Source organism: Gossypium hirsutum, chromosome A11 (assembly GCF_007990345.1).
Source record: "Gossypium hirsutum isolate 1008001.06 chromosome A11, Gossypium_hirsutum_v2.1, whole genome shotgun sequence".
NCBI lineage: Eukaryota > Viridiplantae > Streptophyta > Magnoliopsida > Malvales > Malvaceae > Gossypium > Gossypium hirsutum.
Window position 1 is genome coordinate 65,362,005 of NC_053434.1, and position 13,632 is coordinate 65,375,636.

At 34.9% G+C, this 13,632-nt stretch overlaps 1 pseudogene; it reads left to right on the forward strand.

The window, feature by feature from the left end:
- Positions 1-898: 898 nt before the first annotated feature.
- LOC107900353 (cytochrome P450 81D11-like) lies at positions 899-2,887 on the forward strand (annotated as a pseudogene).
- Positions 2,888-13,632: the final 10,745 nt, after the last annotated feature.

The following is a 13,632-nucleotide window of genomic DNA, read 5'->3' on the forward strand; positions in this document are numbered from 1 at the left end:
GCTATGTCGTTAAAGAGATGTTTGGGATTCTTGATATTATCAATTCTGTCCAAAACTTTTCTGTTTAATTTTCCTGTATTCCTCAAGCGCTTAGTGTAGTGGGTGACTAGATTACCAAGACTACTCGTGTTGGGACTTGCCTTGCTGTATGGGTAAAGGATCCACCTGCTTGTTTGCTAAACTTACTGAAAGCGACAAGTCTCCCATTTTTAAAAAAATCCTAGTTTTCTTTCCTTTATCAACTTGAATCCAGACATGATAAACTTTCTACACTCTCAAAGCTTCCTTTAACGATCGATCCTTCCAGTTTAACAAACCGAAGCATAATTTAAATACGTTAAACCCATTCTGTCTTTCACGTAATCCAGATTAGTGAACCTTGAGAAAAATATTGTAACCTTGCAGGCTGCACTGAACTACATCAAGGTAACGTAATGATCAAAAGTACAGTAGTAAGAAGCCAAAAGTCCCAGGTTTACTAGAATTAGAAAGCCAAAGCGGTGGAAATTTCACTTAATATATTGAAAATATGCTTCTATATTCAAACAAACATTATCATGACTTGGAAGCCTGATAATAATGACAGAAAACATACCAAGTCAATCAATACTTTTTTATTTAGATGACTCGACTGATGCGAAATAACAAATATGCTTTTAAAGTAAATTTACTTTTAAAGCCTTTCGAATTTCTATCTAATAATTTGAAATTAAAACATAGTTGGATTATATTTTGATTTTAAATTATGAAATTAAAGTTTTATTGCATAAATTTTAATTTATTTTCTTTTGTATTGATTAAGTTGAAGTCGAAATTTTTATTTCATAACAATGCGTGCTCATCGTACAAACACTTAAAAATGTAATACAAATTAAATATAATTCTAAACATATAGAAAGCGAGAAAACTAGGAATAAAATAAAAAGAAAAAGATAATTCTAAACACTTTATAATCAATCATTTACGCCCAATTCAGGTATGTCAATTTCTTTTTTTGAGATGTATGGCTGATATTTGTCCGTCAGCTGCATAAAATGTTACGGACTGTGAGTGGATCATTATGCATTACATTAAGCTACTTAAATAGGCCCAACTATGTTCCCCACTACATTATCGAAACAGGAGTAGGAAATGAACCAAAACATGGAAGAAGCCACCATTTTTTACTCATCTCTTGCTCTTGTATTCCATTTTCTGGGTTTCAAGTTCTTGTTTCAATCAAAACCTCGCCATTAAAACTTGCCGCCCAGTCCGCCTTCTCTTCCTGTCATTGCCCACCTTCACTTGCTAATAAACCCATCTCTGCAACGCCCCTTCCTCGAGCTTTCGAAAAAGCTCGGTCCAGTCTTTTCCCTTCAGTTGGGTTCACTTCTTGCAGTGGTCGTTTCATCCCTCTCACTGGTCGAGGAATGCTTCACCAAGAATGATATCGTGTTAGCCAACCGCCCTAACTTGCTATTGAGCAAACACCTGTTTTATAATCACACCACACTTATAACCGCGCCATACGGAAATTATTGGCGTAACCTCCGTCGTATTTGCACCATCGAAATCTTCTCACCGAACCGTATCAACAAGTTCCATGGTATCAGGAAAGATGAAATGCGAAGATTGTTGTTGAAACTATCTCGTAACTTGCATGAAGTTTTTGCCAAGGTAGAGCTTAAATCATTGTTTGCAGACTTGACATTTAATAACCTCATGCGAATGATGGCCGGAAAGAGATATTATGGTGAAGATGTGACTGATGACAGTGAGGCAAAGGAGTTTAGGGAGCTCATAGCAGAGGTGGTTGAAAATGGTGGCGCAGGGAATCCGGCAGATTATCTGCCAATACTGAATTGGGATGGTAATTATGAGAAGAAACTAATGGAGCTCTTTAAGAAGATGGATGATTTCTTGCAAGGGTTAATCGATGAACGTTGAAATGCAAATGGAGGAAATATGATGATTGATCATCTACTTACTTTACAAGAATCGGAACCAGAGAGCTACACTGATCAAATTATCAAAGGGATTATACTTGTAAATCAAGTTTACTCTGTTTACTTAAAGGCTTGCATCAAGGGAATATGATGATTGATATCATCTTCTTTCTTTGCAGGTATTGCTTCTCGTTGGGACTGACACATCGGCGGTGACAGTAGAGTGGGCCATGTCGAATTTACTGAATAACCCAGAGGTGTTGAAGAAAGCCAAGGCGGAAATCGATGCTCAAGTTGGTGAAGAAAGGTTTATTGATGAAACGGATATTACTAAACTACCTTACCTTCGAAACATCATGTTGGAGACCCTTTGACTATACCCGGCCGCCCCACTTCTAGTGCCTCATAGAACATCCGGTGACTATACCATAGGTGGGTACGATGTGCCTGGCAACTCCATTGTGTTAATCAATGCATGGGCTATACAAAGAGACCCTGAGTTGTGGGATGATCCGACGAGTTTCAAGCCGGAAAGGTTTGAGAAAGAAGGTAAAGATCATGGACACACCTGGGCAAGCATAGCTCACCGTATGGTCAACTTAGCTTTGGGGGCATTGATCCAATGCTTCGAATGGAAAGGGCTAGGTGACGAAGAAATTGACACGACTGAAGGTAAAGGAATCATCAAGCCTAAAGTTGAGCCATTAAAAGCGATGTGCAAGGCACGCCCCATCCTCGACAAGGATCTTTATTGAGCAACGTAGAAGAGTTTTATATATTGAAGAACTATAGTTTTAGATTATAAAATTTAGGGCATTTTGGTGCCTTTGATGTGAGAAGAGATGTATCAAATAACATGTGATTGATAAAAAGATATATGTTCCTATATCAAAATATTTGGTTACTAAAAATGGTGATATATGTTATCCTTTTTCTATCTTGTAGTTGGCTTGGGTTAAAACATAAGTGTTATTTGTTGATATATCATATTAGCCTTGACACATGAGTTGTTGAAAATTGCTACTTGTTGATAAATTAACAATTTTTTTATGTCCTGGCCCCTTTTTTTAAGTAGTTCATACAACTTCTGTAAAAAAAATAGAATGTCGATAATGATAATATATCGCAAAGAAAGAGAAATAAAAATAAAAAATACAGATTTTTATGCGGAAACCTTTTCGGGGAAAAACCACAGGCAGAGGAGAGGAAAATTCACTATGTCGAATTCGAATGAATACAATAGGAGTTTCGACTACATCTATTTATAGGTTGAAAAAACCTAATTCCAATCAAAGTCAAATATATTATGCTAATAAATGCTAAATATATTATACTCATAAATACTAAATCTTCTAGAAAGAAAATATATTTTGTTTAACTTGACTTGCAAGCAATCTCTTCTAATTCAGGTCACACAACTCTAACAATCTCCACCTTGACACGAATTCTTAACGAACAAGTTCTTTACCTCTTCTATAAAACCCCTTAAGGGTTTAACTTCAACAATGAACACCAACCAAGTCTAAGCAATGTGTAACACCCCTAGCCCGTGTCCGATCGCCGGTATAGGCTATGAGGTATTACCAAGCTAAACATTTAATTTCAATCATATAATCTACCAACACAAGTATAAATCGAACTGAATACATACAGATTTATAAGTCATAAGTGCCATTTTCATACGGCCAAGATAATTACAATTTCAAAACATATTTTTTTTGTTTTTTTTTTGTGTCAACAGTCCAACCTATACATGCCATATCGAGTCCAAAATATAATTGTACCAAAAAGATCGATAGTATGAAGAACTGCTGACGATCCCCGAGTCGATAGCCAAAATCAACAATCTATAAAACAAAGAAATAAGAAACAGAGTAAGCTTTCGAGGCTTAGTAAGGTTTAAGCAATTCATACTATTAATGCTCATCATTAAAATTGAACATTGAGTATCACAAAACTTGTATTCTAATTGTAATTCACTTGACCAAATATACATCAGTACATTAGTTACAAACCCCTTGGCCGATGTATGTATGTATACACAAGACTTCTTGCACATATTTCACTATTTACATAGATTATTGATACGGGGTTGCGCGCGGACCAAGATCGAGTTGCCAAGTCATGAGAAACTCCTACGAAAACCCTAAACAATTAGATCTGAAACGAAACAGAAAATTAAAAGATTAGATTTTTGAATTTTCAGATCTGAAATAAAATCCCCAAATCAGCAAAGAATCAAATTGAGAATAGAAATAAGTGTTAGGGTTCTTGAAACCCTTAAGGAGATTGTGATTCTGCCCAATTGAACACCAAGATAGTTTTCCCCAAATTTCGACAATCTAATTTCACCCAAAAAGAGTATGGAAAAACCCTAGAAATTGGGGATTTTTGGGCTGATTCCTTAAGATAGAAAAAGGCTGAAAACACAATAAGAACAGAAAATAGATTAGATAATGATTCAGCACAAGTAGAAATAAAGAAAGAATTGACAGTAAGAAATTAAAAGATAAGTCCTAAGAAGTCTTGAAATCTCGAAAGATCTCACAACTCCCTTCAAACGGCTCTAATCTCCCCTCCAAAGAATATCAATGGCAAGAAGAAGGTTGAAGATGGCTCCCACAATCAAAAAGATTGTTAAAACAACTTCTAAAGAAAACTCAAGAGAAAATCCTTGAAGAACTCAAAGAGAATTTTCACTCAAATCAAATCTGAAATTTTCAATGTAATTGTAATGTTATGTAGGGTGGCTGGCCAAGCCATATAAATAGGCCTTTCAAATGTTTTCCTAATTTAATTAGAACACTAAAACTAAAACTAAAAAAAAACTCCTAATTATTTTAATATGGAAATTCGGCCAAGGGTCTTTTATTTGGGACTCTTGGACTGAATATAAAAATTTAAACTAAATAAAATAAATAAATAAATAAATAAAAATAAAACTTTACAACTTGGGCCACTTTGACAATTTGGCCTGATTTTCAACTAAGTATGGGTGGATTTCTTGATTGGGCTTGGAATCTTCTTATTGGGCCTCGCCTTCAAGAATTTGGGCTTTTGTGACTCGTATCATTCCCCCCTTCCTCAAAAAGATTCGTCCTCGAATCTGAAAAATCAAATGAACTCGACTTTCCTCTATCGAACGGGAGTAATGGCAATTGAGTCCACTGAAAAGAATAGCCATGAAATAGTAAATAGCAACACAAACAAGCTTGTAGTCCAATTATAAGCATAATAGAACAGGTATAACGCAAGTGAATGGACAGATTCAGATTACCATGCAAACAATCTAATTTACTCACCACTGCCTCGTCAAATATTTGAAACAAAGATGGACATGTTTTAAGGCATTCAGTCGTCTCACATTGTTCCCACAAACCATGAATAAATTGCGAGTAATAAATCAAATGGTAAACATAATCGTCACAAGTAGGTATTTGAAAAGATTCACATGGTTCACAGAGTTGCATAATCATACCATGCATTAATCGACGGTCTATAGATTCACTCACACATGCATTATCAAAAACAAGAATCTTTTTATCAACCATCAAAACAGATAGATCATCAATAAATAAAATAGGACAGTCAAGCACGTTTCGATCTAAGTGTTCATCAACACGATCTTTATCACTATCCGAGGAGTACAAAAGTGTTTCAAAGGTTTCAAGCATCTTACCTCGATAAGTAGAAGAATAAGGGTCGATTTTACCTTTTTCATTTAAAACAAACCTTCGCTCATCGGGGGCATAGTGTAGTCGAATCTCCGTTGTTGAGTTAACCTTTGTCAAATGGAACTCAAACTTCATGTACAACCACATAAACTGTTTAAGGCACGAATATAAATTGAAAACAAATTTGGAAAATTTCGTTACCTTATTCTCCAAAACAGATTTGGACAAATTCGAGGATTTTACACAAGGTAAATCAAGAGAATAACAAATCACGCTTCTTTTCGTAATGACTTTATCAACCACAATCGAAGAGTAACAATTAATCGGATCAAAATGAGGGGATCTTTTAAGAACTAAGTCACCAAAAGTTTTATCAATAATTTTCAAATCTGCACTGGACTCGGTTTCTAAAATTTCCTTACCTCGCTTACCTTCGGGATCATGTAGTGTGATTTCATCTTTGCCTAAGTTGATCGTATGAAAGCGTCTTTCATTTGAGAGGTATTGAAGTTGAAAGTTATCTTTCGATCTTTCAGGAACCTGAAAAGTAGCAACACAAGAAAAATTCATATCTTGGTTAGTGGAAACATTCCTCACTAGCCTTTCCTCGTCTTTTTCTTTTGTTTCTTTTTCTAACTCATTTTCTCTTCTTTCTTCAACTTCTTTTTCAAATTTCTTTTCTGTTTCACATTCCTTTTCACTCTCAATCTCTTTTTGCTCTTTTTCATTCTCTTTTTCTTTTTCCTCACTTGTTTTAACGGAATTTCTCAGTTTGATTTGGTCCTCATGGACTTCTTTCGGAGTGAGCGGCACTAAGGTAAGTTTCTTTCCTTGATGCTTGAAAGAATACCTATTGGTACGACCATCGTGAGTGACTTTTCGATCCAGTTGCCATGGTTCTCCTAGCAATAAATGACAGGCTTGAATAGGTACTACGTCGCACACGACTTCGTCTTGATATTTACCGATAGAAAAGGCGATGCGCACTTGTTGAGTGACCTTAAATTGGCTTTCGTTGCTAAGCCCTTGTAGTTGATAAGGTCGTGGATGCTTGGTAGTGGTTAAGCAAAGCTTTTCCACCATCGTCGTGCTGGCTACGTTCGAGCAACTTTCACCATCAATAATAACTCTACAAAGCTTACCTTGTACATGGCAGCGAGTATGAAAGAGATGTTCTCGTTGCTGCTCGCTCTTTGGTTTTGCCAAAGAGGGTTGTCCACGATCATGAAGATCATAATCAGTTCTAGGGACACGCCGAGGAGCGCGCCTATGAGCAGGAGGCTGGTTATCCACATCGTCTTTAATTTGATCTCGATATTGAGGCTCTTGATTCAACCGCACCTCATTGATAGTAGCAGTCAACGCTCGAAGTGCAGCAGCCTGTTCGTCCAACTGTTGTTGGAATTTTTTAAATATGTCACTAGTATTATCACCTGTAGACATTTTTTTTAAAACCTGCAAAACACTCAACACTAAAAAATAAAAGTTATCAAACCTCACCGTTAATCACTCAAAAAGAAAAAATCAAATTCTCAATGAGGTCGAATTCAATCTTGTGAGTTCTTTATCAGAGTTTATATCAACCAATTAGAGAGTGTGAACCAAACTACCAAAGAATCCTAATTTGCACTAGGATGCCAAAAACTGACGAGACACCAATTGATTCGTGTTGCACCGAGGAAGAAGTTGTGCACACGTTTAAATCCTACTAACACAAGAAACAAGAAGGTGTTAGATAACGTAAAGGAAGAATAAAGGTAAACAAATGAAAACCTACAGCTAAGAATCAATAAAAATTGCTGAAAATAGAAAACCCGAAATACTGCGGAGTAACTTGACAACTTTGTTCAAGATGTTCCCGATCTCCAAAAATCACGAAATTAAATCTGGAGTGTCCTTATATATTTAATTTTTGATCTGGAAATTTTGGGCACCAAATTCAACCCGCTGAATCTTTTTTTTAAAATTTTTATTGAATTTTTTCTTTTTTTATTTTTTTTGACTTTTTGACTGATTTTTTTGCGCGAATAATTTTTTTATATTCAATCACAGTGCCAAAAACATGTATGTAAAATTTCAGATCAATCGGACAACGTTTACCCACTCAAATGAATTTTTTTGAACAATTTTTCTGGGTAAAACTGTTGTTTATGCTTTAAAAAATAGAGATCAGTTTAGAAATCAACCAAGAACACCCAAAACGCCCAAAATCTGATACCAAATGATACGGGGTTGCGCGCGGACCAAGATCGAGTTGCCAAGTCACGAGAAACTCCTACGAAAACCCTAAACAATTAGATCTGAAACGAAACAGAAAATTAAAAGATTAGATTTTTGAATTTTCAGATCTGAAATAAAATCCCCAAATCAGCAAAGAATCAAATTGAGAATAGAAATAAGTGTTAGGGTTCTTGAAACCCTTAAGGAGATTGTGATTCTGCCCAATTGAACACCAAGATAGTTTTCCCCAAATTTCGACAATCTAATTTCACCCAAAAAGAGTATGGAAAAACCCTAGAAATTGGGGATTTTTGGGCTGATTCCTTAAGATAGAAAAAGGCTGAAAACACAATAAGAACAGAAAATAGATTAGATAATGATTCAGCACAAGTAGAAATAAAGAAAGAATTGACAGTAAGAAATTAAAAGATAAGTCCTAAGAAGCCTTGAAATCTCGAAAGATCTCACAACTCCCTTCAAACGGCTCTAATCTCCCCTCCAAAGAATATCAATGGCAAGAAGAAGGTTGAAGATGGCTCCCACAATCAAAAAGATTGTTAAAACAACTTCTAAAGAAAACTCAAGAGAAAATCCTTGAAGAACTCAAAGAGAATTTTCACTCAAATCAAATCTGAAATTTTCAATGTAATTGTAATGTTATGTAGGGTGGCTGGCCAAGCCATATAAATAGGCCTTTCAAATGTTTTCCTAATTTAATTAGAACACTAAAACTAAAACTAAAAAAAAACTCCTAATTATTTTAATATGGAAATTCGGCCAAGGGTCTTTTATTTGGGACTCTTGGACTGAATATAAAAATTTAAACTAAATAAAATAAATAAATAAATAAATAAAAATAAAACTTTACAACTTGGGCCACTTTGACAATTTGGCCTGATTTTCAACTAAGTATGGGTGGATTTCTTGATTGGGCTTGGAATCTTCTTATTGGGCCTCGCCTTCAAGAATTTGGGCTTTTGTGACTCGTATCAATTATACTAATACCTTTAATCACATTCTTTCATATGGTGACTTACATTAACCAATTATATTATTGTCTTATCCTCAAATACCGAATTCATTCACACACACACACACACACACACATATATATTTCGTGCCTTGATACTACTAAATCACTAAAAAAAATCAATTCAAATATAAGCACATAACACGAACCTTAACATGTAAAACATATAATACTTACGCAACGATGTTTACCATTGATATTCGAAGTCGAAATCTTATTTAACTTTCTGGCATCGGTTCTGTCAAATCTTAGAGCTCGGAATACATTACTAGCGTAAGCCTGCGGGTCTTTAACCCAGATATTTTTCCAGCACGTAGCCTGCGGACCTCAAGTCCAGATATATTTCTAGCATATAGCCTGCGGATCTCATGTCCGGATATTTTTCCAGCATATAGCCTGCGGACCTCATGTCCGGATATTTTCAATCTCATACACATTTGATCATAACACATGACAGTCACCTTATCACTTAATAGTCGTATATTACATTCGAATATAAACTCGATACGCACATCATCATTCACATTTCAGCTCAGTGGTTATATCTCATATCACTCATTCTATTCATCATTTAATCTTAAATTCAAAGTGGCCATGAAACTATAAGTCATATACATGCATTATCTATTATACATCTTAATTCAAGTGCAAGCCAAAGATCACAATTTACCTACTATACTCTTATAGTGGCATCGTCAATTATATACTAAAGGAAACTACTTAAAACTTACCTCGGATATATTTGAACGGTTGCGAAATGGTTACTCGGTTACTTTCTCTTTTCCCTTATTCGAAGTTGCCCCCCTATGCTCTTGAGCTTTAATTCAACAAATTTTAAACTAATCATTAATCGACTATTCAAATATTATTTTCAGAATATAATACATATATATTCGAATTTCACACATACAGATTATAGTAAGCTTATAAGAAATCAATAAGCAATTCATTAGCAAAATTTTTTATCAATGTTTACAATATAATCACAATTTCACTATAAGCTGACTTCTTGAGCAACAGTCATTAAATTATTTATAACCGGAGCTACGAAACTCCAAATCAGTTTCCGTAAATTTTCCTTGAAAACAAAACTCATTTTAATTTTATCCATAAAATTTTCAAGATTTTTGGTTTGGCCAATCAAAACCAGAATTTTCTTAAAGTTTCCCCTATTTCACTGTTTGACTATACTGACCACTCTTCACTACAAATCAAATTTCTCATTGTACAGATTTCAAAATATGTTCTTGTTTATTTAATTTGAAACTAGACTCATTAAAGAGTTTAAGAATATAAATTTTATCTTATAAAAATTTTTGTACTATTTATAATGATTTTCTAAAAACAGAACAGGGGATTTCAGATTCATTCTGACACTGTCATACACAACTTTAAATATCTCTCTATAGGAAATTCCTTTGTTTGCACTGTTTATTTTATAAGAAACTAGACTCATTGATCTTTGATTAAATATTTTATTCAGTCTCTAATTCCACTCCAACAATTTATGGTGATTTTCAAAAATCACGCTACTGCTGCTGTCCTAAGCAGATTATTACAATTTGCTCTTAAATTTCCAAGTCCAAACACTTAAGAACTTACCATTTGAGTTTAGAGCATATCATCATATATTATTAGCTCAACCTTCAATAATTCAATTTGCTAATTAAAACATAGAAATTTATAACCAATTCAAAATTCCTTAACAATGGCCGAATATCAAAAGGGCTATCAAAGGACATCATCAACTGACTAACAAGCTTCAATTGTAATTCAAAACGTAAGTTCACATTCGGCCATTATAAGCAAAACAACCATTCAAAGCTCACTTCAATTATTTAACAAATAATACTAATGTTTAATACTATCTCCCAATTTGGTATGAGTTACCGAATGAAATTAAACTCCTAATTCATGCACTAAAATCACATTCGACACAAGCAAACTTCATTTCAATTATGCCACTCTTAAACTTATCTATAATACCCTAAGTTCATTTAGTAGCTAGGCAACAATTATACAAAAACAACAAGCATTTAACAACAATGTACTTAACCAATTCCTTAAGCATACATTCGGCAATATATATATTAATGACTAAAACACTTAGGCCGGTTCTAAAACATCCATAAATCTTCATAATAGCACATGTAACTAGCTCAAATCTCAAACCATCTAATATACTATCAAAATATATATAACATTAGAACCATTCTCTTTAACATCTTCCATAGCCGAATGTTCATATCACCATCAACTTCAAAATTTTGGCATGGGCTAAGTAAGGAACTTAGGATCTAGCTTAAACTATGCTAAGATTTAAAAAAAACTAACTTGAATTTCTTACCTTAATTTCCAGCTCAAAGGTGACCGAAAGACTTAAGCTATTTCCTCTCTTGCTCTCTTATTTTCGGTTAGAAGGAAGTAAAGATGAATTTTTTTTTCTACACCCATTTTCTATCTTTAATAACCTTATTCTATATTATAAAACCATATAACAGAAATAATGCTAATATAATATATATGTTATATAATAATTAACAACATGGCCGACCACTAACTAAAATGGACAATTTGACATGCAAGTCCATACTTTTATAACATGCATTAATAGACCCTTACACATTAACCTATCACATTTTAAAAATGTCTCATATAAGTCCTATTAAATAAATTCACATTCAAATGAATAAATTAAAGATTGGAACTTTCACACATGCATGTTCACGCACAATAAGCGTAGAAAATAACGGTTAATTATTTTTATGACTCGATTTTGTGGTCCCAAAACCACTTCCCGACTAGGGTCAATTTAGGGCTGTCACAACTCTCCCCCACATAAGAAATTTTCGTCCCCGACAATCTTACCAGTGAATAAGTTAGGATATCGTTCTTTCATAGAGTTCTCGGGTTCCCAAGTAGCTTCTTCGATCCCATGCTTGAGCCATAATACCTTTACTAACGGAACCTTTTTGTTTCGCAACTCTTTTACCTCGCGAGCTAGGATACGAATCGGTTCTTCTTCATAACTCAAATCAGTTTGGATTTCAACCTCTGTTGGATTAATTATGTGCGATGGATCGGATATATAACGTCGAAGCATCGAGACATGAAAAACGTTGTGAATCTTTTCAAGTTCAGGGGGCAAAATCAATCTGTAAGCGACTGGCCCAATTCGTTCGGATATTTCGTATGGCCAGATGAACCTCGGACTCAATTTGCCTTTACGACCAAATCTGAGCACCTTTTTCCAAAGTGAAACTTTAAGAAACACTTTGTCTCCGACCTGAAATTCAATGTCTTTTCGTTTTAAATCTGCATACGATTTCTGACGATCTGAAGCTGCTTTCAGACTTTCACGGATTACTTTTACTTTCTGCTCAACATCTTTAACCAAATCAACCCCGAAAATTTTACTTTCACTAAGCTCGGTCCAAAACAACGGTGTACGACATTTATGACCGTACAAAGCCTCGTAAGGTGCCATCTTAATGCTTGATTGAAAACTATTGTTGTAAGCGAATTCAATCAAAGACAAATATTGTTCCCATGAACCACTAAACTTAAGGATGCAACATCTCAACATATCCTCGAGTATCTGAATGATCTGCTCGGATTGACCATCAGTCTGAGGATGAAAAGCGGTGCTAAAATGCAACTTGGTACCTAATGCTTCTTGCAACTTCTTCCAGAATCGCAATGTGAATCTCGAATCTCTATCCGACACAATAGAAATAGGTACCCCGTGTAACCTTACAATCTGAAAAACATACAACTCGGCTAGTTTGTCAAGTGAAAATCCGTACGTACGGGAATAAAATGAATCGACTTTGTCAGTCTATCAATAACAACCCAAATTGCATATTTCTTGCTTGACGATAATGGCAACCCAGATACAAAATCCATCGTGACTCGATCCCATTTCCATTCGGGTATCATGATCGGTTGAAGTAATACTGAAGGCACTTGATGTTCCGCTTTCACTTGTTGACATACCAAACACTTGGAAACAAAGTCAGAAATGTCTCGTTTCATACCAAGCCACCAAAACTAACGTTTCAGATCGTTGTACATTTTCGTGCTACCAGGATGGATCGACATTCGGCTATCATGAGCTTCGTTCAAAATCATCGAAATAAGTTCTGAATTTCTTGGAAAACACAATCGACTTCTGAACCTCAAACAATCGTTGTTGTCAATTTGAAAATATGAATCCACATTCGAAACACATCAGCTCGTTTAGCCACCAATTCATCATCGACTTTCTGAGTTTTACATATTTGATGAGTCAATAATGGTTTGACTTTTAATTCTGCTACTAACACATTATCGGATGAAACGGACAAGTGAACATTCATCGCTCTCAAAGCAAACAGTGATTTGCGACTCAAAGTATCAACAACCACGTTAGCCTTTCCAGGGTGATGTGAATAACAAGATCATAATCTTTCAACAATTCAAGCCAACGTCTTTGTCTCAGATTCAAATCTTTTTGAGTCATTAAATATTTGAAGCTTTTATGATCCGAATATACATGACATCTTTCTCTGAACAAATAATGTCACCATATTTTTAAAGAAAAAACTATGGCAGCTAATTCGAGATCATGAGTCAGATAGTTTTTCTCATGTGACTTCAATTGCCTCGATGCGTAAGCTACAACTCGACCCTCTTGCATCAATACACAACCCAGCCCATGTAAGGACGCATCACTATAAATAACAAACTCTTTACCAGATTCGGGCTGCACTAACACTGGAGCTTCCGTCAAAAGCATTTTCAG